At 42.1% G+C, this 24,544-nt stretch overlaps 1 long non-coding RNA gene and 1 pseudogene across 1 annotated transcript; both read left to right on the top strand.

The window, feature by feature from the left end:
- Positions 1-10,556: 10,556 nt before the first annotated feature.
- Positions 10,557-18,803, top strand: LOC144299289 (uncharacterized). Its single transcript, XR_013365997.1, has 3 exons — positions 10,557-10,617; positions 11,259-11,353; positions 18,475-18,803. It is a non-coding gene; the product is annotated as an uncharacterized LOC144299289 (long non-coding RNA).
- On the top strand, positions 14,817-15,793 carry LOC144299611 (peroxisomal trans-2-enoyl-CoA reductase pseudogene; annotated as a pseudogene).
- Positions 18,804-24,544: the final 5,741 nt, after the last annotated feature.

Below are 24,544 nucleotides of genomic sequence, written 5' to 3'. Positions count from 1 at the left end.
GACCTGGGACTCAATCCCAGGTCTCCTGGATCAGGCCTGGGCTGAAGGCGGGGCTAAATGGCGGAGTCCCCGGGGCTGCACAGGTCTCCATCCTTTAACCTGTCTTGGGGACCCCAAGGCCACCAGAGGTAAGCAAAGGCAGGTTCAGAGTGCTGGATTGCCAGTCCTTATGTGCACTCTCCAGATGAACCTTAGGCTAGCAAGGAATCCTATTTTTGGGGGGTTTTTTGTATATTTTTTTATTGTAGTTTGATATGCCAGCATGTAGCATAACACCCAGTGCTCCTCCTAGCAAGTGCCCCCCTCGGCGCTCATCACCCAGTCACCCTGTTCCCCCACCCACCTCCCCTTCCACTACCCCTTGTTCATTTCCCAGAGTTAAGAGTTTCTCATGTGTTGTCACCTTCCCTGATATTTCCCACTCGTTTTCTCTTCCTTCCCCCTATAATGCCTTTCACTATTTTTATAGTCCCCAAACGAATGAGACCATATGATGATTGTCTTTCTCAGATGGACTTCACTTAGCATAATTAATACCCTCCAGTTCTATCCACATCAAAGCGAAGGGTGGGTATTTGTTGTTTCTAATGGCTGAGTAATATTGCATTGTATGTATAGACCACATCTTCTTTATCCATCCATCTTTCGGTGGACACCCAGGTGCAGGTATCCCGCCATTTCCCTGCCTCTGTATCATTGGGGTAAATCCCCAGCACTACAATTGCTGGGTCGTAGGGCAGGTCTATTTTTAACTCTTTGAGGAACCTCCACACAGTTTTCCGGAGTGGCTGTACCAGTTCACATTCCCACCAACAGGGCAAGAGGGTCCCACTTTCTCCACGTCCTCTCCCACATTTGTTGTTTCCTGTCCTGTTAATTGTCATCATTCTCACTGGTGTGAGGTGGTATTTCATTGTGTGTGTGTGTGTGTGTGTGTGTGTTTTAAGAGTTTATTCATTTATTCATGACAGACAGAGAGAGAGAGGCAGAGACACAGGCAGAGGGAGAAGCAGGCTCTATGCCAGAACCAGACATGGGACTCCATCCGGGTCTCCAGGATCACACCCTGGGCAGAAAGTGGCGCTAAACCGCTGAGGCACTGGGGCTGCCCTCATTGGGGTTTTGTTTTGTTTTGTTTTGTTTTTCATTGTGGTTTTGATTTGTATTTCCCTGATGGCCAGTGATGCAGAGCATTTTCTCTCGTGCTTGTTAGCCATGCCTGTGTCTTATTCTGTTAGATTTCTGTTCATGTCTTTTGCCCATTTCATGATTGGATTGTTTTTTTCCTTGGTGTTGAGTTTAAGAAGTTCTTTACAGATTTTGGATACTAGCCCTTTATCTGATACGTCATTTGCAAATATCTTCTCCCACTCCGCGGGTTGTCTTTTAGTTCTGTTGTTTCTTTTGCTGTGCAGAAGGTTTTTATCTTGATGAAGTCCCAATAGTTCATTTTGCCTTTTGTTTCCCTTGCCTTCATAGATGTATCTTACAAGAAGTTGCCGTGGCCAAGTTCAAAAGAGGTGTTGTGTTGCCTGTGTTCTCCTCTAGGATTTTGATAGAATCTTGTCTCACATTTAGATCTTTCATCCATTTTGAGTTCATCTTTGTGTGTGGTGTAAGAGAATGGTCTAGTTTCATTCTTCTGCACGTGGCTGTCCAATTTTCCCAGCACCATTGGGTTGAATAGACTGTCCTTTTTCCAGTGGATTGTCTTTCCTGCTTTGTTGAATATTAGTTGACCCTAGAGTTGAGGGACAATTTCTGGATTCTCTATTCTGTTCCATTGATCTATGTGTCTGTTTTTGTGCCAGTACCACCCAGTCTTGATGATCACAGCTTGGTAGTACAACCTGCAATCTGGCATTGTGATGCCCCCAGCTCTGGTTTTCTTTTTCAATATTCCCCAGGCTATTTGGGGTCTTTTCTGATTCCACACAAATGTCAAGATGATTTTTGCCAACTCTCTGAAGAAAGTCCATGGTATTTTGATAGGGATTCCATTAAATGTGCCAATTGCCCTGGGTATCATTGACATTTTCACAATATTAATTCTTCCAATCAATGAACATGGAATCCTATAAATGACCTTATGTTCCTGGGCTCTCCTACAGGAGACCTCATCCTTTGGTCACATAAATTCACTTGCATCCCTTGCCCCATGGTGCCTGATGAGTCAGGCCGATCATGATTGTTGTGCCCAAGATTGCGAATCCGAGAAACCACCAAGGAGCCAACACCGATGCAAGTACACAAGGGTTTATTTACAAGTTCGAGCGTGGGTCCAAGTATACTCCACACAACAGAGCAGGAGCTTGGACCCTGAAGTGGGTTACAGCTGGGTTTTTCATGGGCTGGTCTAGGGAATTTTCAGAAGGGGTGGAGGAATGTTTTTTTCCCATTCCAATATGAGGGGAAAGGGTGGGGGAGTTTCTTAAGATCTGATAAGGGATTCTCTGAGCTCTGTAGTCTTTCTGATATGGGACTTCCTGCCAAGGGCGTTCTGAGCTTTGTTCTCATTCTAATATGGGGCTTAACTGAAGGAAGGTAAAGTTCAGCTCTTCTTCACAGGGCCTGAGATGGCTGTATTTGTGCTAATGCTGAACTTGAGGTGAATGGCCTTAATTTTCTCGGACTCCACAATGATCAGTTGCAGTTAAGTTTCCTGCCTCACCCTTGCTTCTCTCTGTTCCAGTACCTGGGGCCCCGTTTGCAAGCATGACCCCACAATAAGCGAAGGCCCTCAGGCGGGGGGAAAAGCCAATGCAGAAAGCCAGAAAACAGAAAGTGGAGCTGGTTAGGCTTAGGCCAACATTCCCTTCCTTTAGGGAAGGGGGATTGAGCAAACCTTTCTCCAGAAGCCTGTCAACCTGAGTCTTTAAGACCAGCAGCCTCGCTATCTGCCTTTAACTGGCTGACAAGTACCTGGTTTTGCTTTTTGTTACAAGAAGCGGTTACCGAAGGGAGAGATGTCACCCAGGAAAGAAAGGATAGAATCCACATTTACTCACCCTTTAAGGGGAGTGGCCCCCGGTTTGGGCACCAAAATGATACAGGAGAGCTTGGTTCTTGTCTCAAGGAGTCAAGGAATGAATCTAGAACAGAGGACACAGAGTGAGCAAAGTGATAGAAGTTTTTTAAGCAGACATGCAGAGAAAGTTCTCAGAATTGAGACGGCCCCCCTGACAGGGGTGCCACTGAGGGCTTTTTATGGTCTTTTATAGGAAACTGCTCAGGGAACTTGGTAAATTTCTTGTCAGTATCTGGATGGATATTTAGAACAAAAGTGGTGGATTTGTAACTATCGTAATAACAAGATGTTCTTATAAATATCATGAGCAAGGTGTTCCTTTGTCTCTGGTTGATCCCTCCTCCATAATATTTCTCTACATCTGGGATATCTGTGAGCCTGGTCAGGTAGCCCATGAGCTTGCGATTCTTGTGATGTCTTGGTTTGAGCAGGGACTGTATTGAAAACATCTTAATGACCTATTTCTTTTTAGTCTGGTGAGTTTCTGTGATTACTTAGTAGCCATGCAAGGGGGGATAGTCCCTAGCATTTTGGAGTTAGGGAGCCACGTTTATTTCTTCTGTTTTTGCTGTCTTATGTCTGTTTTCTTGGGATGGGTAGGAGCCTGACTCTGGGGCCTTTCCTTGATCTTTCCCTGCTTAGGCCCCCATCTGCCACTAATTCGTTCCTACATCAATTCCATGGAGGTCAATTTGCAAATAACAGCATCAATCAAATTGAGTAAAATTAGTAAATAGGGAATATGTTGCCTTTGAGAACCCAAAAAGACAAAAAGATTTTCGACTTCTGTGCTGAGAAGGTTAACAACTGTTTCTTGACAGTGTCAGGGACGGTTTACCAAATAATTTTCAGGTACTTTAACTGAAAATGATGTGGTGGGACTTGCATTGTGTATGGAACATTGAGGACCCATCCTCCTTTTGTGAGCTCTGGGATTCATATCTTCATAACGAGTGTGTCAGAAGACTCTCTTTGGAGGAGGTATGTCATCAATATAATGTCATACCTGTGCGTGTCAAGAAAGTTGGGTCCAGTTAAGGGCTTGCCCTCAAAGATTGTATGTGATGGATCCCAAAGCTGTTGAGGTACCCATGAGGTACCCCCATGGGTAAAGGTGTATTGTATCCCTTGGGAGGTGAAGACAAACTATGGCTGAGAGGCATTGAAATAGACAACGAACAGAATTTATTAGCCAAATCTGTAATCTCAGAATATTTCTTTGTTACTGATGGGATGGACTTGGAAATTTCAATAATGTTTGGTAATGGAGCCTTAGGGAATGGGACCTCAGAATTAAGGTTGCAGTAGTCCACCATGAGGTGCCTGCCTTCTTTCCAAGTTTATTAACAGGCAAAGTTTAATAGGTAAATTTAAGTTTTTAAACGGAGCAGTAGTAGGGATAATCACTTCTTCAATCATTAGGTTTTCCCAAAGTTTCAATCATTGAAGGAAGGCGTAATACCAGCCTTGGACCCAGAACCCTGAGACCAAAACCTGAGCTGAGATAACAGTCGGACCCTGAACTGACTGAGCCACCCAGGTGCCCGAAGGAAGTCCTATTTTATTTTTAATTTTTATTTTGCACTGGGCTATATTAACTGTTTTAATAGATGAGGGGCATCCATGGGGATTCACTTTTGTCAAGCCAATTTGTTACTACCAAAGTCTTTTTTTATTATTATTATTTTTAAGGTAAGCTCCATGCCCAGCATCAGGCCCGAACTCACGACCTTGAGATCAAGAGTCACATACATGCTCTACCAAGTGAGCCAACCAGGTGCCCCTGTAATTACCAAAGTCTTTTATTTTTTTTTTAAGATTTTTAAAATTTATTTTTTCATGACAGACACAGAGAGAGAGAGACAGAGAGAGAGCAGTAGAGACACAGGCAGAGGGAGAAGCAGGCTCCGTGCAGGGAGCCCGATGTGTGACTCCATCCCAGGTCTCCAGGATCATGCCCTGGGTCCAATGCGGTGCAAAACCACTGAGCCACCGGGCTGCCCCCAAAGTCTTAATTTTAATTTATTACTCACTTGGGCAGAGCTTTCTCACCCAATGTGGGATATTTTGAGGCAATGGGTGCTATGACTGTGAAGATTTACGCAGGACAGTAATAGTTTGGATGATTAAGGTAAAACTTACCTATTTGTCCTCCACTTCATATTCAGTAACTCTACTAAAGGGTTATAATGAGTACCTTGGTTAAATTTTTGGGGTCTCCAGATACAACTATAACTTGAGCCTCAGGATTAAGGCTGTGAAGCTTTACCAACTGACACATTTAAGGCAAATATTAAAGAATCAAAAAAAAAAAAAGAATCTGTGTTAATAGCGGCACAAAGCCAATGTGTGTCTTTTTGTTATTGTGCCCAAGATGGCGTATCCGAGAAACCACCTAGAAGCCAACACTGATGCAAGCGCATGAGGGTTTATTTGCAAACTAGAGCTTGGGCCAAGTATACCCGACACAGTGGAGCAGGAACTTGTACCCCGAGCGTAAGAGGCGTAGCAGTTTTATAGGGGCCAGTGGCCAATGGGATTGTAACACACACAGACTTGCACAGTCATGTCGGTCCACACGCAGGTGGCCAATTGAATTACAGTTTACCCTACAGTGACCATTTGAACTAGCCTATCACTCTGGTCAGAATTGGCGCGCGGGATTGGCAAGCAAAAGGCGGGGTTTACATTCTTTGCGGTTTAGGGGTTCCGCATTCCTATATGAGCCCGTTTCCAGTAAGGGTGTGCTCAGTGGCTTTACTAGGGTGGGGGGAGTGCAATAAGTAGGTCTTGTGGGGGTCATACATGAGATGGCGGGTGTAGCACAAAATGGAGTTAGCCCTGCTCTGCTTGTCCAGGGGTAGGGGATTTTTGTTAAATTCCTTGGGTCCCACAGTTATCATATGAAATTTTTAGTAGATTTTGAATTTCCAATTGGATCAAGTGGTGGATCCTTATTTTAGCTTTGCTTCAGTTCCTCACTGTCAGGTTTCTTCCTTCCTCTAGACACTCAGTATACACTTCAGTGATTCTCCTACATTTCTTCTCATCTGTATAAATTTCTTTCTCCAAAAATTTTCCAGTTAGCACCCTCAGGGTTAGGAGCCTCCCTCATGGTATGATGGCTTTATAGTGCTTAAGGACCCTGGGCTTCCAATTAGTTTGAATCAACCCCTTCACTGTGCTACAGGCATGCCGTAAGTGTTTTTTCCCTATAGCCCCGACAATAGGGATCTTTGTTACAACAGAGGAAAAGGTAGCAGAAGGGTGCTGGACCCCTAACCCAATGGTCAATGGATCAAGACCATCCTGTGCTACAATCCTGCTTTTTCTGCCAATGCCATTTTTTCTTCTCTTTTCTCTTTGTACAAAGATTATGTTGGGTTTCTGGCCACATAAAGTCATAGCTTTCAGTTTCTGTCTCTGTCCAGTCATTCCTACTGCAACTCTTCTGGGTAGTTATGGGAAAAGTTCAGGAACCCAGTAGCCAGGCTCATAGGTGGGTGTCTATTCCTCAAGAGAAGGCTAGTCAATCTCCCACAGAATGGAGTTCACATCCAGTAAGGTCATTTTGTCTATGGTATATTTATTACCTAAGCACTTATCTCTTAATTTCTTTCTAAGCACTGCTGTAGCTGTGCCCCACAGCAGGGCTCTTGAACAACATGTTTGAACTGCAAAGGTCCACTTAACGCAAGGGTGGATTTTCTCTTTTTGGACAGATACAGTACAATAGTATAAATGTGATTTTTCTTAATGATTTTATTTTCTCTAGCTCTATTTTAACAATACAGTATATAAGACTTGTAACATACCAAATGTGTGTTAATCGACTATTAGGTTATTAGTAGTTACATTTTGGGAAATCCAAATGTATATGTAGATTTTTGCCTGTGTGAAGGTTTGGTGATGAGAGGGTTAAATTTTTCAGCCTCATCCCTAACCTTCTAGGAGGGGAGAGGCATCAGAGATTGAGCTCAATCACCATGGCCACTGATTCAGCCAATCACGCCTGTGTAATGAAACCTCCATAAAACCCCTCAAAACAAGTTCTAGAGAGTTTCTGGTTGGTGGGCACATGGATGTGTTGGTAGGGTGGCACCCTGGAGGAGCCCTGGAAGTTCTGTGGCACCCACCCTCTACAGTGTCCTATGCATCACTTCCCTTTGGCTGTGTCTGAGGTAGATCCTTTATAACCAGTCATTGTAAGTAAAGTGCATTCCTAAGGTGAGTCGTAATCATACCTGAGGGGTCAGGGGAGCCCCCACATTTGCAGTTGGCAGAAGCACAGGTAGCCTGAGCACCCCCCCCCATTCCTATCTGGCATCTGAAGTGCACATAGTCTTGTGGGACTGAGCCATTTAACCTGTGTGGAATGTGATGGTAACTCCAGCTAGGCGGTGTCATTAAATTGAATTTTTAGATACCCAGTTAGTGTCAGAATTGGTTGGTGTGGAAAACAACACATATTTGGTATCCGAGGAAAAAAACCACATTCTTCTCATCTTACTATTTTTATTCTGTTTGTTCCTTCCATTTTTCTATTCCTGTTTTCCCTTTCCTGCTGTCTTTTCCTTTCCTGGGTTCACTGTTAGAGGCGCCACTTGCCCAGGATGGGGAAGGGGCAGGAGGAGTGAGCTGGCTGAGGTCTCAGGCAACAGAGATGCTGACTTCCGGTTCTCCTGTCTCCCCCAGGACCTTGGAACCCTTCCCCCCATGGTGCCGCACATCAGAGGCTATTTTGTTGAGTTCCTCAGACTTTCTGACTCTGTGAGCCTTTTCGATCTGAACAATAGGCTTTTCTTCTCCCTGACAGGTGCTATTAAATTCAGTTTCTAGAAAGTACTTCTACCCCTGCCTAAACGAATTTAACAAACATTTTTAAGGACCTGAGCGATAGGTAGCCATCTCCCCGTGATATGCAGGGAGTGTTAAGTCCGCAGAGACCTGCTCCCAGCACCACTGAAGACAGACGACCCTGCTGTGAGTCCTGTTGGTCTTTGTTGGTGCCACCAATTCTTCTACCTACTGCTCACTTATACAAAAGATCTCTATCTTAAAGGGTTAATAGAAAAAGAAACTGAGGGACACCTGGGTGGCTCAGTCAGTTAAGTGCCCTCCTCTTGATTTTGGCTCAGGTCATGACCTCAGGGTCATGAGATCAGATCTTATGTTAGTTAGGCACCGAGCTGGGTGTGGTGCCTGCTTGGGATTCTCTGCCTCTCCCTCTCCCTCTGCCCTTCACCCTCTGGTCATGCTGTCTCTCTCAAAAAAATAAAAAATAAAATAAAATGAAGATTTTTTTAAAAAAGATCAAAACAAACTGAGGGCAGACCCCTCCTATTTGGATTGGTGGAGTTATTTTAAGTTTCATTCCAATCTCCTGATAGTGACCAACCCCTGCGTTTTATGGAATATAGGCTATTTATGGGAGTTGTGAAGTAGGCCACTGTGTAGACAGGCCTCAGCTCCTGTGACATCATGGAATAGCATGAACTTTGAACCAGGTTTTGGATGCTGTCACTTACCACCTTCGTGCCAGGAGCATCTTGAGGTCAGCACATTCCCCTAAAGGGACTGCATAGATCCAGAGCAGCAGGGAACTGCACAGAACAGGATGCAGAAGAAACCAGAAGTAGAACCATGAAAAGACGGGACAATCCGGTGAAAACGATGGACATGTATTTAGCCACCCAGGATCAGGGTGATGTCCAGAGTAAAAGAGTCTGTGGCTAGGAGTACGCAGTGGACTTGGTGGATAAGAGGTTTACATGTGCATTGCAGGTCATTGTTACCTGAACTAGGATAGTCTGTGACCTGGCTTGTGAATTCAGTCATTTGAGAAGTAGTTCAAGTGATCTTATAAAACCAACTTGAAGAATCAGTTCCCCTCACTTTTATGAGGAGAAGACAATAACAAGTGGCTCTCAGAAAACAGCTGGAAAAAAAAAAAGAAAAGATAACAGCTGGAGCCTGGATACACAGTGGCATCGTGCCCCGACAAAGCTGAACAGAGTGTCTGCTACTTTGGCACCCCAGTCCTGCATGAGACCCCCAGGACACCACAACATTCTATGATGGGATCAGGGTCTTCAAGGTCCACACCATCCCTATTCCTCTTGCACCTGAACTCTTCTGGTCCCAAGCTTCTCAGAAGGCTTCCCTTCAAAGTCACCGGAGGAATGGTCCCCTGAGTCCACACAAAGCACTACTGGAATGCCAGGCGCTGCAGCCTCTCAGGCGGGGAGCCTGCTTCTCCCTCTCCCTCCCGTCTCCTCTACCCCCCACTCCTGTGTGCAGATACTCTCCCTCTCAAATAAATAAGATCTTAGAAAAAAAAAGAAAAAAGACTGGAGGACTCTATTTCAGGGTGGTCTTGGGAGTTAGCCTTTTGAGTTCTCAAACATATTTAATGGGAATATGGGAGGGGAACAGTCGATGAGCATTAAGCACAAACTCAGTATCCATTGCTGTTCCCCAAAATTAGTACCATAATAACTTGTAAGTTATTTTAACAACCAAGAAGGATCACAGTTCTCAATCTACATATCGCAGTCCTTCTTTGTTGCAGGGAGGAGATCATTGGGCCACAACAGGTTAGAGTTAGATATAAGCAGATGCCCATATCTTTAGGTCCAGAACACCAACTAGGGACCCAGAGCCTTAGGGGTCCTTGAACCTGAAGAAAGGAATAAGAGAAACTGGGAGGCTCCGTGGTTTCTGCTTATACCAGAAGCTGTGGCTCAGGGTGCAAGTGAGTGTGGCAAGTCAATCCCAGGGCTTTGGAGGGCAGCTGAGAGAGAAGACACACAGATCACTGGGCTGGGCCAGGTTCCACCTGCTCTGGGGTCTGAGTCCGAGGGGGCCGACCCATCTCTGAGGACTGTCCCTAAACTCAGTTCAGTGACAGGGCAACTATTTCCTGTTGAGGGAAAGAAGCTTAAGTTGACTTGCATCTAACTTGGGTTTACAACCTCCAGATGACATTAATTCATTCAAGCATATATTGAGTTCCTGCTATGTGTCAAGCTCTGTTCTAGAAGTTAGGGATATGGCAGTGAACAAACATCAGAGAACCTGCCATTCTAATGGAGGAAGGCAGACAATCTAGGAGGAAGTAAGATAATTTTAGGTAGTGATAACTGCTACCAGAAAACAAAACACATAATAGGGGAGAGATTTGGGGAGGAAGAACTCTGGTTAGGGAGATTCCCTAACTGGTTAGGGAAGTGATTTCCAATGGACCACCTGTGAGCAAGAATTTGTTCTCATTGCTAGGACAATAAGGGGATAGAATAGCCCCTTCTAGGAGAGGTATGTCTCTAATTATATATACACAATTGATAATATGATTTAAAGATTACTTATTTGGTTAGTTTGGTTCATTTTAATAATTTCCAAGAGCCTCAGTAATTTTCCATAGACTGACTAAGTTGAATTTCTGGACTGCAAATGTTGAAAGTCAGACTCCAGAATGGAGTACCCATCCCAAAGTGCTGCCGATGGACTCCTGACCAGAACATCGTCCAGCAACTAGGATGGCCCTATTACCTATTACAACATCATCCTGACCCACAATTTCACAAATGGTGAGTTAAAATTTGAACTGTGAGTACTTCTGTATTCCTAGTCTTAACCCTTTATTAATTTATAATCACAAAGTTGGAGATATTCTCACTTGTGTGCTATATGATCTTGAAGTACAGGAATTGAATAAAACGGTTGGAAAACCTATACATAGGACCCAGATATGCACAATTAATAACTTAATTGTTTTATTTGTATTAATATAATTTAATATTAAATAGTAATGATTCAATACTAATGGCGATCATATAATGACTACTTACTCCATGGCAGGCAGGAGGCTAAGGAAACAATGTGCCTCAGCACATCTAATCCTCAGAACTGCCCTTTGAGTTCAGTAGCATCCCCAGGGTGAAAAGAGTATGCAATGTTAAGAACCCCTAGCTCCAATTACTAGCTGCATGACCTCAAGCAGAGCATTCCTCAGCTCTGAAATGGGAATTAAGATGCTATATACCACATAAATTGTATGTGTGTGAAGATTAAATGAGATAATGGTTATAAACTAATATTGAACGTGCTTAATGGGAGCTTTTAGAGTTACTGTTGTAAGTCTAAAATGTTCTTACTGAGTAGAAATTTGGTAGTCATTCAGTTCCATTTTCTTTTTGCTCTCCATGTTTTTATATGACCAGTCTGGAAGGCTTCTGGCTGAATGTATGCCTGCTTACAATTTATCACAAAAAGAGCCTCGTGTGCACTTCCAGCCATTCCCCCAATCCCTGAAGCCGAAGGGAAGTAAGTATACGTAAGCCAGCTGGAAGGACTGTGTGAGCTAATGAGAATGTTTATAGCAGTGTGTGAAGAGTGAAAACAATAACATTTTGCTGTTTTTTCTTTAAGGTTTGTTTGGAGCATATATATCTGTTTTAAAAAGATTATTTATTTATCTATCTATTTATCTATCAGTCAGAGAAAGAATAGTAGGGGGAGCAGCAGGCAGGCCCAACACAGGACTGGATCCCAGGACCCTGGCATAATGACCTGAGCCAAAGGCAAACATTTTAATTGACAGCTTCCCAGATGCCCCTGGAGCATATATATCTTAATAGATTCAAACACACTACAGAGAGAACAAATTTTTTTGCTACACATAACTTTATTTTTCCTTTGGGTTAAGAAGCTTTATTACAAATTTGACAGCATGACCAAAACAAATAACACATGGATAATTACCATAAAGCTTTATGGATCTAAAAATATTTGCCATGAAAAATAAGTCACTGTGTATCTCTCGTTTTAAGAATCACAATGAGGAGCACCTGGGTGTCTCGGTTGAGCATCCAACTCTTGATTTTGACTCAGAGCATGATCTCAGGGTCATGAGGTCAAATCCCACATCAGGCTCCACATTCAGTGCAGAGACTGCTTGTCCCTCTCCCTCCTCAACTTGTGTTCTCTCTCTCTAAAAGAAATAAGTAAACTCTTTAAAAAAGAAAAAATCATAATGATACCACAATTTAGATTTATTGCCCACCTTTACAATTAAATATTAAAACCTTTTGGGGGATCCATGGGTGGCGCAGCGGTTTGGCGCCTGCCTTTGGCCCAGGGCGCGATCCTGGAGACCTGGGATCGAATCCCACATCGGGCTCCCGGTGCATGGAGCCTGCTTCTCCCTCTGCCTGTGTCTCTGCCTCTCTCTCTCTCTCTCTCTCTCTCTCTCTCTCTCTGTCTCTCATGAATAAATAAATAAGATCTTAAAAAATATATATCCAGCAATTTTACTTCTGGGTATATACCCCAAAGAATTGAAAGGAGGGTCTTGAAGAATTTGTACAGCTGTATTCATAAGCACATTTATTCACAATAGTTAAGAGGCGGAAGGAACTCAAGTGTCCATCAATGGATGAACGGATAAACACGATGTAATATATAAGTACAGCAGAATTTTATTTCAGTCTTTAAAAGGAAGGTAATTCCTAACACATTGTAAGCATGGATGAACCTTGGGGACATTATGCTAAATGAAATAAGCTAGTCACTGAAGGACAAATACTATATGATTCCACTTGTATGGATCCACTTATACCCCTTGAGTTGGAGCAAGGTTATTTTAAACTGAAGTCATTTATGACACAGCAAATGCAGAAGCCTTTCTGGGTCTCATGTATCTGACTAAAGGCTTATCCTTCTGAGAGAGAAGCTGCCATAAATCCCTCTTTGGGGTAGTTTCACTCTCAGCCTGGACCACTTGCATCTGAGAAGTGGCAAACATGACAATATCATACTTTCCATTTGTTTTCCTAAAAGCTCCTTAGTCTTTTCCAGAGAAGCTCTTTCTTTGCTTTCCATCGCTTTCCCCTGTTCAGTTGGTATATAAACGTCTATCTCCAGCTCTTTAGGGAGCCTCTTCATCTGAATGCTCCTGCGTGAGTGTGTAAATTAATCTTGTCTTTTCTCCTGTAAATCTGTCAGTTAATTTTTTTTTAATTTTTTTATTTATTTATGATAGGCACACAGTGAGAGAGAGAGACGCAGAGACACAGGCAGAGGGAGAAGCAGGCTCCATGCACCGGGAGCCTGACGTGGGATTCGATCCCGGGTCTCCAGGATCGCGCCCTGGGCCAAAGGCAGGTGCCAAACCGCTGCGCCACCCAGGGATCCCAAATCTGTCAGTTAATTAATAGTCTCTAGATCACTGCATCTGAATTGGTAGGAAGTGTTTCCTCCTAGCACACTTACAAAGATATGTAGAGCGGTCCAATTTATAAAGACAGAAAGTTGAAGGGTGGTTTCCCAGGAGCTTAGGTGATAGAGGAATGGAGGGTTATTATTTACTGGGTACAATTTCAATTTAGTAGGATGAAAGAGTTCTGGGGATGGATGGTGGTGATGGGTGCACAATAATGTGCTTAATGCCACTGACCCGCATATTTTAAAAAATGGTTAAGATGGCAATTTTATGTATATTTTACATAAATATACATAATATAAATATATTTTTCCAATAAAAATAGATTATTTAAAAATGATAAAATCATGACTCATGCAGATACAAAAACGAACAAGTGTTAAAGATTTATTTAACCGGCTAGTGAGGAGAAGTCAATTGAATAGGACAGAATGTACATGTCCAGAGACAAGAATTATTTTGCATTGCTATCACTTGTCTTCTGAAGTAGCTTAAAAACCATGAAAGACTAGGAAATAGTGAAGACTAGACTGAACAAGTAAGATATGAGCAATGCATAGTTTTTCACGGAAGTATCCTCTTTCCACCTATCACAGGATAGGGTCTGTCATTCAGCCAGCTCATTCACCCCAGACCACACTAGATTCAAGTCAAAGTCCAACACAGATCAAAATTGACAGAGCTATTTCACTAAAAAAAAAAAATCCCAAACACAAATTCACAAAACGGTCTCTAAAAGAAAATTACAGACGAATCTCATTGATAAATACTGGTGCAATGGCATTGATAGTCATAATAGCATGTGACTAAGTGAGAAATACTAGAAATGCAAGGATAGTCCAATATGAGGAAATCTTTTAATAAAACTCACCATATTGGGGATCTCTGGGTGGCTCAGCAGTTTAGCGCCTGCCTTCGGCCCAGGGCTTGATCCTGGAGACCCAGGATCGAACCCGTATCGGGCTCCCTGCATGGAGCCTGCTTCTCCCTCCGCCTGTCACTCTCTCTCTCTCTCTCTCTCTCTCTGACATGAATAAATAAAGTCTTTAAAAAAGACAAAACCAAACCTCACCATATTGACACAAAAGAGAGGAAGAGATCCCACATGATCATCTCCATAAAGGAGAAAAAGATGTAAAGGAAGCATATACTCAATAACCTGAAATTTGGATAAAGGCATTTAACAAAATTTATTTCTGGGTTATTTATAGTTTGAAATTCAAAATAACTGTCAATAAGAGACTTCTGACGGAATATCAGTATTTAAAATGATAATCTATTTTTAATAAAATGAGATAATTTAGGCAGGCTATTGATTTTTTTTTAAACATAAAAATTTTCCTGTAGGGACACCCGGATGGCTCAGGAGTGGAGTGTCTTCTGCCTTCGGGTCACGGCATGATCCCGGGGTCAGAGATGGAGTCCCACATTGGGTTCCTTACAGGAAGCCTGCTTCTCCCTCTGCCTATGTCTCTGCCTCTCTGTGTATGTGTCTCTCAAGAATAAATAAAGTAAAAAATATTATTATTATTATTATTTTTTTTTTTACCATGTAAGTGACTTTAGCACTCCTAAGACTCAGATGCTTGGTGGAGATGGGCACTTGGGACAAGGGCAAGAGCTGGCTGGTTGCTGGCTTGCTGCAAGACCAACTGGCCATCATCACCAGAGGGGACACAGGTATCAGAAAGGCCATCATGACCAAGATCTTGCAGCTGGGGTGTAATGTGGTCATTGCGTCACGTAACTTTGATTGACTAAAATCTACTGCAGATGAACTGAGCCCACCAGGCTCAGGTCACTCCCATAAAATGCAACATCTGCAAAGAAAAGGCGGTGAACAATTTGGTCAAATCCACCTTAGATATTTATGGTAAGATCAATTTTTTGTAAACAATGGAGGAGGTCAGTTCAGGTCTCCTGCAAAACACATCAGTGCAAAGGGATGGCATGCTGTGATCGAAACCAAATTGATGAGCACCTTCTACATGTGGAGAGCAGTTTACAACTCCTGGATGAAAGAGCATGGAGGATCCATTCTGAATAATATTATCCTTGTTTAAAATGGATTTCCAGGACTTGTGTATAGTGCAGCTGCCAGAGCAGGTGTTTACAATCTCACCAAATCCTTGGCTGTAGAATAGGCCAGAACGGAGTAAGGAGCAACTGTGTTGCCCCTGGCGTCATTTATTCCCTGACTGCTATTGACAACTATGGCTCTTTGGCAAAAGACGTATTTGGACGGTTAAGAAAATTCCAGCGAAGCAAATTGGAGTTCCTGAGAGATCTCCCTATTGGTCTGCTTCCTGCTGTCTCCTGTAGCTTCTCTTATCACTGGAAAATTGGTGGATGGGGATGGGGCCAGTCTTTGTATATGGGAGTATTTGATATACAACTGGCCTTAGCGAGCGGGGGATATTTCTGTTGTCAAAAGGATGAGGGAGTCTTTCAGGAATAAAGCCAAGCTATGGAAACTACATATGTTTTTTATCCCCAAATGTCTTAGTATCTCCAGAATGGCCTTTGGTACTTTAGAGTTATAATAATTTGTACGGAAAAATCACTTTCTGCCTTTTGAATGTTATCAGTTATGCCCAAGCAGAAACTATTCCTGAAATAAATGCATTCTTAAGCCCCAACCAATGTTGTTTAGCCTGTGTTTAAAGACTTTTTTATGAATGAAATTAACATACTTTATTTATTATTTTTTAAAGACTTTATTTATTTATTCATGAGAGACACACAGAGAGAGAGGCAGAGACACAGGCAGAGGGAGAAGCAGGCTCCATGCCGGGAGCCCAATGTGGGACTCGAACCAAGGATTCCAGGATCACGCCCTGGGCCGAAGGCAGGCACTCAACGGCTGAGCCACCCAGGTGTCCCTCTAGAAAATGATTTTTTCACGCTATACGTCCACCTACCAAAAAGTCCTATTCATTGTGCATCATGGATACATCAGGGATTGGCATCTCAGTAATCAGTATGGGCCTTACCCTCACTGGGTGTTTTATTGGTAGTGGATTTTTTTCTTTCCTATGTGATGCATCTTACAAATTCTTTTTTTTTTTAAAGATTTTATTTATTTATTCATAGACACAGAGAGAGAGGCAGAGACACAGGCAGAGGGAGAGGGAGAAGCAGGCTCCATGCAGGGTGCCCGACGCGGGACTCGATCCCGGGCTTCCAGGATCACACCCCAGGCTGCAGGCGGCGCCAAACCGCTGCGCCACCGGGGCTGCCCGCATCTTACAAATTCATCTCTCTCAAAGCTATCCGATGTTTGTGAAGAGAGGAGCATTTTATTTTAAAGATTTTATTTATTCATGAGAGACACGGGGTGGGGGGGAGAGAGAGAGGCAGAGACACAGGCAGAGGGAGAAGCAGGCTCCATGCAGGGAGCCCGACGTGGGACTCGATCCGGGGAATCCGGGATCATGCCCTGGGCCCAAGGCAGGCGCTCAACCCCTGAGCCACCCAGGTGTCCCTGAGACAGAGAAGCATTGCGGAGGGTTTGTTGCTGCTGGATTTGTGGGAAAGCTCTGAGAGTGGAGGTTGGAGGACGAAGAGTTAGCTGCCAGATTCTCCTGCTGCCTAAACCTTAACTGTGACAGGCAGTTTCCCTCACTTTGCTGAGCCACCTTTCACTGGAATCTTCTCCAAAGAAGCTCGTCTTTTTGTCTTAGCTATCTGTAGTCAACAATCTGGATACTGAAGACTAGATCCTTCTTTTTTTTTAAGATTTTATTTATTTATTCATGATAGACAGAGAGAGAGGCAGAGACACAGGCAGAGGGAGAAGCATGCTCTATGCAGGGAGCCCGATGCGGGACCCGATCCTGGGACTCCAGGATGGCGCCCTGGGCTGAAGGTAGGCGCCAAACCCCTGAGCCATGCAGGGATCCCCTGAAGACTAGATCCTTCAATAATACAGTGAGCTCTTGGGAGAGCTTCCTTTATTTATGTTCATCAGTTGGTTTTTGTTCTTGGGTCAATATTACTTTATGCAAATATCTGGTAAAGTTAGTATCTTTTAGCATTCTCTTATTTTGTTGTTTCTTCTAGATTAAAGTTATAATTATTTAGACAGATTACCAAAAATATTCTGATTATAACAATAAGTTAAGAATTTATATCTTTTCAATATTTGCTTTCTGCCCATTGACAAGTCTTTAGTTTTGTTAATTTTATTCCATTACATCAATAATTTGCTATTCTTAATTTTATTTCACATATTTATTATTAATGTCATCCCTAGTGATAGCCTGGTTAGGGTGTGGTTTCTTTCACGTGTCTAAGTTACTTTGCCATTGTACATTTACTATTCAGTTCTTGCTGGATATACTCAACATTCCCATCCAGTCACATCAATAAAAATATTCTTATTATATTAGCCTTTAAAAAATTTTTTTCTTTTAGCTTTCTATTGGTAAAAAAGGTAGAATCATGACTCTCATATAGAGTTATAAAGTGAATATGTGAGGCAGATGTTCTAGCCAATTCAAAAGAAGAATCCAAACAGTGCAGTTATATGACATAAAGGGATGGTGAGATGAATTATGAATAAAGATAAAACTGCTTTTCCACAGGTGGAAATTAGTGGAAAGTCACTACCAGGCTAGATAGAATTATATATCTATCAGTTACCTACAACATACAAGGAGTTACAAAATCGCACAAAGATAATGAACAGGAATCTGAGCTGATAATCTAGAATCTGATAATCTAAAAGGATATACATTATAAAGGATGCATAGTTTTCCACTGAAATACATGGGTTTTTTTCTATCTCTTTTTCTTTTAATTGCTATTGAGAGCACCAGCATTACATGTCATATTGCATTGGCCACAGCTTTCCCAATGTTGATAGTGTGTATGCTTGTCCTAATTCAAACATCAACAAAATACTGATAGTGCTGCTCGTTCTGTCTTTGTTTCTCTTGGTTCTCATGATATGATCCGTGTCCATAGGTATAGTCACTTTGCCATTTCTAATTCTGATTAGTTCTTTTTCTCTTCTTTACAGTCTGCCTATTTTTCTCCTAATGCTGTTTTTCTGCTAATTATTTTATCTTCAAGTGCTCGTAATTATGCCCTTTCTTCTGCTGCCTTTGTGGTTGATTTTATTCTTATTAAATGAATTGTAGAGTTTAATATGTTCAGTGTTCTTTAGTAATTGAAGAATCTGACTATGAATTTGCCTCTAACTAAAAACTTTACTTTACAGCAATGTCCACAATAGCCAAACTGTGGCAGGAGCCTCGGTGTCCATCGACAGACGAATGGATAAAGAAGACGTGGTCTATGTATACAATGGAATATTACTCAGCCATTAGAAACAATGAATACTCACCATTTGCTTCAACATGAATAGAACTGGAGGGTATTACACTGAGTGAAGTAAGTCATTTGGAGAAGGACAAACGTTATATGGTTTCATTCATTCGGGAAATATAAAAAATAGTGAAAGGGATTATAGGGGAAAGGAGAGAAAATGAGTGGGAAATATCATAGAGGGTGACAGCACATGAGAGACACCTAACTCTGGGAAACAAACAAGGGGTAGTGGAAGGGGCGGGGGGACGGGGGGACTGGGTGATGGGCACAGAGGGGGGCGCTTGACGGGATGAGCACTGGATGTTATACTATATGTTGGCAAATTGAACTCCAATTACAAAATAAACAAAACAAATAACTTTGCTTTAGTCTCAAGAACTTTGATGTGTCCCTCGTGCCAAAAGGGAAAGAACACTTTCTTCCCCTGCTTTTCTTTCCAGCATTTCCTTTTGAAAATTTGTGATCCTAATCTTCTTTGTTCTTTTCACACATATGTAATCTTTTAAAAAGCTGAACAAGCCTTTTGCCAGTTTTGCATTCTAGGTGTGTCTTTCTGGAGCCACCTCTGTGAAAGGTGAACACAGAGGAGTGTGGGGTTCTGTCTCCCTAACTCTGTGGAAGTTTTGTCCAAGCACTTGGCTCCAAGTTTTAATTTTTCCTTTGGACTAAGACAGTTGTATGTATGTAATGGATTGTTTCTGCCTAGCTATCTAAAAGGGTGAGATTTCTTTATCATTCCAATTTCTTTAGCTGAATGCCTGTGATATGCATCATGGTCTGGTTTAATGCTTAATAACAAAACTTTCATTCTTGTCTACATTTTGTGAAGGGGTTGTACTGGGTTGACAGGAGATTTTTTTAAAGAGTTATTTATTTATGATAGACAGAGAGAGAGAGAGAGGCAGAGACACAGGAGGAGGGAGAAGCAGGCTCCATGCTGGGAACCTGACGTGGGACTCGATCCCGGGACTCCAGGATCCCACCCTGGGCCAAAGGCAGGTGCTAAACCGCTGAGCCACCCAGGGATCCCCTGACAGGAGATTTTATTTAATTATTTCTCCCCCCGCAAAAAAAAATTTTATTTCTCCCAACAGTGTACTTTTTTAATTACTTTATTTATTTATTTATTTATTTATTTATTTATTTATTTATTTATTTATGAGAGCCCAAGAGGGTGGTGGGGAGGGGCAGAAGAAGAGGGAAAGAGGGTCTCAAGCAAACTATATGCAGAGCGCAGAGCCTGGAGCCCTCTGCAGGGCTCAATCCCACAACCCCTGGGAGAAACCAAGAGTTGGACGCTCAACTGACTGCACCACCATGCAGCCCCCCAGCAGTGTCTTTTTGCTGTCTTAACAATCTGTGTGTTATGGTTGTTATTATCTAAAACTTATAAGAAAGTTAAAAGTCAATTTAAGTGATTGTCACGTTATATATACTCTGGTCCAAAATTTTGAAATCTTTTAAAGACATCTTGAGAAACATTTGTTGCTTTTATTTATTTATTTATTTATTTATTTATTTATTTATTTATTTTGTTGTTGTTGTTGCTTTTATTAAGGACCATCTAGTACACTTGTGATTGGGACCTTATAATCATGACGATTACATTTTTCCAATGGTTGTTACTGATACATACTAGCACCACTGATGTCTATATGTCAATCTTATGTGACACAACCTGGCTGAACTCTATTATTCTGTAGGTTTGTCTAGGATTGTCTTGGATTTCCTGTGTAAAGAGTCATATGATCTACATTTATTAGCACTTTTGTTTCTTCTTTTTCTGTTCTCATACAACCTTTTTCCTTGTAAAAGTGTGACAGGATGTCCAGTACAGTGTTGAATAGAAGCGGCGATATGACATCTGAGTTAGTCCAGGCCCCACAGGAACCAGATGCTAAGATAGGAAAATGTGCAAGGATTTTACTAGGGGAGTTGTCTATGAAGGAAAATGAGGAAGGAGCCAAGGAAGGCTTGGAGAGCTACAGATGGACATAGGCGATGAGGCAATTAGGGAGGCAAGGTGAGGTGGAAGTGTGCCAGATCCACCAGGCACTCTCAAGCAGGTTCAGCAAAGTCCTTGGCAAGTCCTCAAACCAAAGTGTCTCCCAGGAGCTAGTCTGTTGCACGCAGTCCTTGGTGCAGAGCAACACATGTGAGGTGTGGCCCTTGCTCCAGGCTGCCAGGGATTCTTGTGGGCAACAGGGTGGGCCCTGGATCAGTGACACTCCCTGAATTGGACGTGCAGGGTGCATCAGGTGTGCAGGATGTGAATGGTGGCTCTTATTTGACTTTAAAGGCAGTGTATATAGAACACCACTACTAAATATCAGGTTCAGGAATTTTCTTCCTATCCCTTACTTGATTTTCCTGTCGCCATTGACACAGTTAAATAATTAATGACATTAACCCTTCTTAAGAGAACGATTTGTCAGTGTTTCATTGTTTAGGACTTTTACATCCAGCTTCAAAAGTGAGGGGATCCCTGGGTGGCTCAGCGGTTTGGCAACTGCCTTTGGCCCAGGGCGTGATCCTGGAGTCCTGGGATTGAGTCCCGTGTCGGGCTCCTGGCATGGAGCCTGCTTCTGCGCCTCTCTCTCTCTCTCTCTCTCTCTGTCTCTCATGAATGAATGAATGAATGAATGAATGAATAAATAAATAAATAAATATCTTTATAAAAAAGTGAGATTGGCCAATAATTGCCAATATTCACTGTTCCTTAAAAAGGGACATATTATATTTCTCAGTTTTCTTGCCAACGCCATAATAGCATCATAGGAGTGGATTTCATAGCTTGGTGAGATTACGAATGAATGTTTCCTGTCTCTGACTTCTATAGATTCTAGTTTTGTACTGTCCAAAAATGTAGCATGTAGCTACATGTAGCTATTAATTGAAATTAATTGAAATTAAATAAAACTAAAAATTGAGTTAGTCCCATGAGCCACATTTCAAGTGGTCTGTTGTCACATGTGTCTCATGGCTTTCACATCAGACAGCACGGGTCTAGAAAATCTCTGTCACAGCACAAAGATCTGCTCTGTAGCCTGGGTGGCCTTGGAGGGTAATGGGATGGGGCTACACTTCCCTAGGAAGTGTAGGAAGAAAGCCTAGGAAGCCTAGGAAGAAAGGAGGGTTTAGGCCGTGGAAAGAGTATAAGTGACCTGAAATTAACCTGATGCTTCATGAGTGAAGAAAGAAAACCTCCGGTTAAGGACCATCCTGCTAAAAGATAAAAGGGTCAACCAGGAAATTAAGGAAGAATTAAAAAGATTCATGGAAACTAATGAGAATGAAGATACAACCGTTCAAAATCTTTGGGATGCAGCAAAAGCAGTCCTAAGGGGGAAATACATCGCAATACAAGCATCCATTCAAAAACTGGAAAGAACTCAAATACAAAAGCTAACCTTACACATAAAGGAGCTAGAGAAAAAACAGCAAATAGATCCTACACCCAAGAGAAGAAGGGAGTTAATAAAGATTCGAGCAGAACTCAACGAAATCGAGACCAGAAGAACTGTGGAACAGATCAACAAAACCAGGAGTTGGTTCTTTGAAAGAATTAACAAGATAGATAAACCATTAGCCAGCCTTATTAAAAAGAAGAGAGAGAAGACTCAAATTAATAAAATCATGAATGAGAAAGGAGAGATCACTACCAACACCAAGGAAATACAAACGATTTTAAAAACATATTATGAACAGCTATACGCCAATAAATTAGGCAATCTAGAAGAAATGGACGCATTCCTGGAAAGCCACAAACTACCAAAACTGGAACAGGAAGAAATAGAAAACCTGAACAGGCCAATAACCAGGGAGGAAATTGAAGCAGTCATCAGAAACCTCCCAAGACACAAGAGTCCAGGGCCAGATGGCTTCCCAGGGGAATTTTATCAAACGTTTAAAGAAGAAACCATACCTATTCTCCTAAAGCTGTTTGGAAAGATAGAAAGAGATGGAGTACTTCCAAATTCGTTCTATGAGGCCAGCATCACGTTAATTCCAAAACCAGACAAAGACCCCACCAAAAAGGAGAATTACAGACCAATATCCCTGATGAACATGGATGCAAAAATTCCCAACAAGATACTGGCCAATAGGATCCAACAGTACATTAAAAAAATTATTCACCATGACCAAGTAGGATTTATCCCTGGGACACAAGGCTGGTTCAACACCCGTAAAACAATCAATGTGATTCATCATATCAGCAAGAGAAAAACCAAGAACCATATGATCCTCTCATTGGATGCAGAGAAAGCATTTGACAAAATACAGCATCCGTTCCTGATCAAAACTCTTCAGAGTGTAGGGATAGAGGGAACATTCCTCGACATCTTAAAAGCCATCTATGAAAAGCCCACAGCAAATATCATTCTCAATGGGGAAGCACTGGGAGCCTTTCCCCTAAGATCAGGAACAAGACAGGGATGTCCACTCTCACCACTGCTGTTCAACATAGTACTGGAAGTCCTAGCCTCAGCAATCAGACAACAAAAAGACATTAAAGGCATTCAAATTGGCAAAGAAGAAGTCAAACTCTCCCTCTTCGCCGATGACATGATACTCTACATAGAAAACCCAAAAGTCTCCACCCCAAGATTGCTAGAACTCATACAGCAATTCGGTAGCGTGGCAGGATACAAAATCAATGCCCAGAAGTCAGTGGCATTTCTATACACTAACAATGAGACTGAAGAAAGAGAAATTAAGGAGTCAATCCCATTTACAATTGCACCCAAAAGCATAAGATACCTAGGAATAAACCTAACCAAAGATGTAAAGGATCTATACCCTCAAAACTATAGAACACTTCTGAAAGAAATTGAGGAAGACACAAAGAGATGGAAAAATATTCCATGCTCATGGATTGGCAGAATTAATATTGTGAAAGTGTCAATGTTACCCAGGGCAATATACACGTTTAATGCAATCCCTATCAAAATACCATGGACTTTCTTCAGAGAGTTAGAACAAATTATTTTAAGATTTGTGTGGAATCAGAAAAGACCCCGAATAGCCAGGGGAATTTTAAAAAAGAAAACCATAGCTGGGGGCATCACAATGCCAGATTTCAGGTTGTACTACAAAGCTGTGGTCATCAAGACAGTGTGGTACTGGCAGAAAAACAGACACATAGATCAGTGGAACAGAATAGAGAATCCAGAAGTGGACCCTGAACTTTATGGGCAACTAATATTCGATAAAGGAGGAAAGACTATCCACTGGAAGAAAGACAGTCTCTTCAATAAATGGTGCTGGGAAAATTGGACATCCACATGCAGAAGAATGAAACTAGACCACTCTCTTTCACCATACACAAAGATAAACTCAAAATGGATGAGAGATCTAAATGTGAGACATGATTCCATCAAAATCCTAGAGAAGAACACAGGCAACACCCTTTTTGAACTCGACCATAGTAACTTCTTGCAAGATACATCCACGAAGGCAAAAGAAACAAAAGCAAAAATGAACTATTGGGACTTCATCAAGATAAGAAGCTTTTGCACAGCAAAGGATACAGTCAACAAAACTCAAAGACAACCTACAGAATGGGAGAAGATATTTGCAAATGACATATCAGATAAAGGGCTAGTTTCCAAGATCTATAAAGAACTTATTAAACTCAACACCAAAGAAACAAACAATCCAATCATGAAATGGGCAAAAGACATGAACAGAAATCTCACAGAGGAAGACATAGACATGGCCAACATGCACATGAGAAAATGCTCTGCATCACTTGCCATCAGGGAAATACAAATCAAAACCACAATGAGATACCACCTCACACCGGTGAGAATGGGGCAAATTAACAAGGCAGGAAACAACAAATGTTGGAGGGGATGCGGAGAAAAGGGAACCCTCTTACACTGTTGGTGGGAATGGGAACTGGTGCAGCCACTCTGGAAAGCTGTGTGGAGGTTCCTCAAAGAGTTAAAAATAGACCT

The sequence above is a fragment of the Canis aureus genome, chromosome 27 (assembly GCF_053574225.1).
Source record: "Canis aureus isolate CA01 chromosome 27, VMU_Caureus_v.1.0, whole genome shotgun sequence".
In the NCBI taxonomy this organism is placed as follows: Eukaryota; Metazoa; Chordata; class Mammalia; order Carnivora; family Canidae; genus Canis; species Canis aureus.
This window is presented reverse-complemented; position numbering and strand designations above follow the sequence as displayed.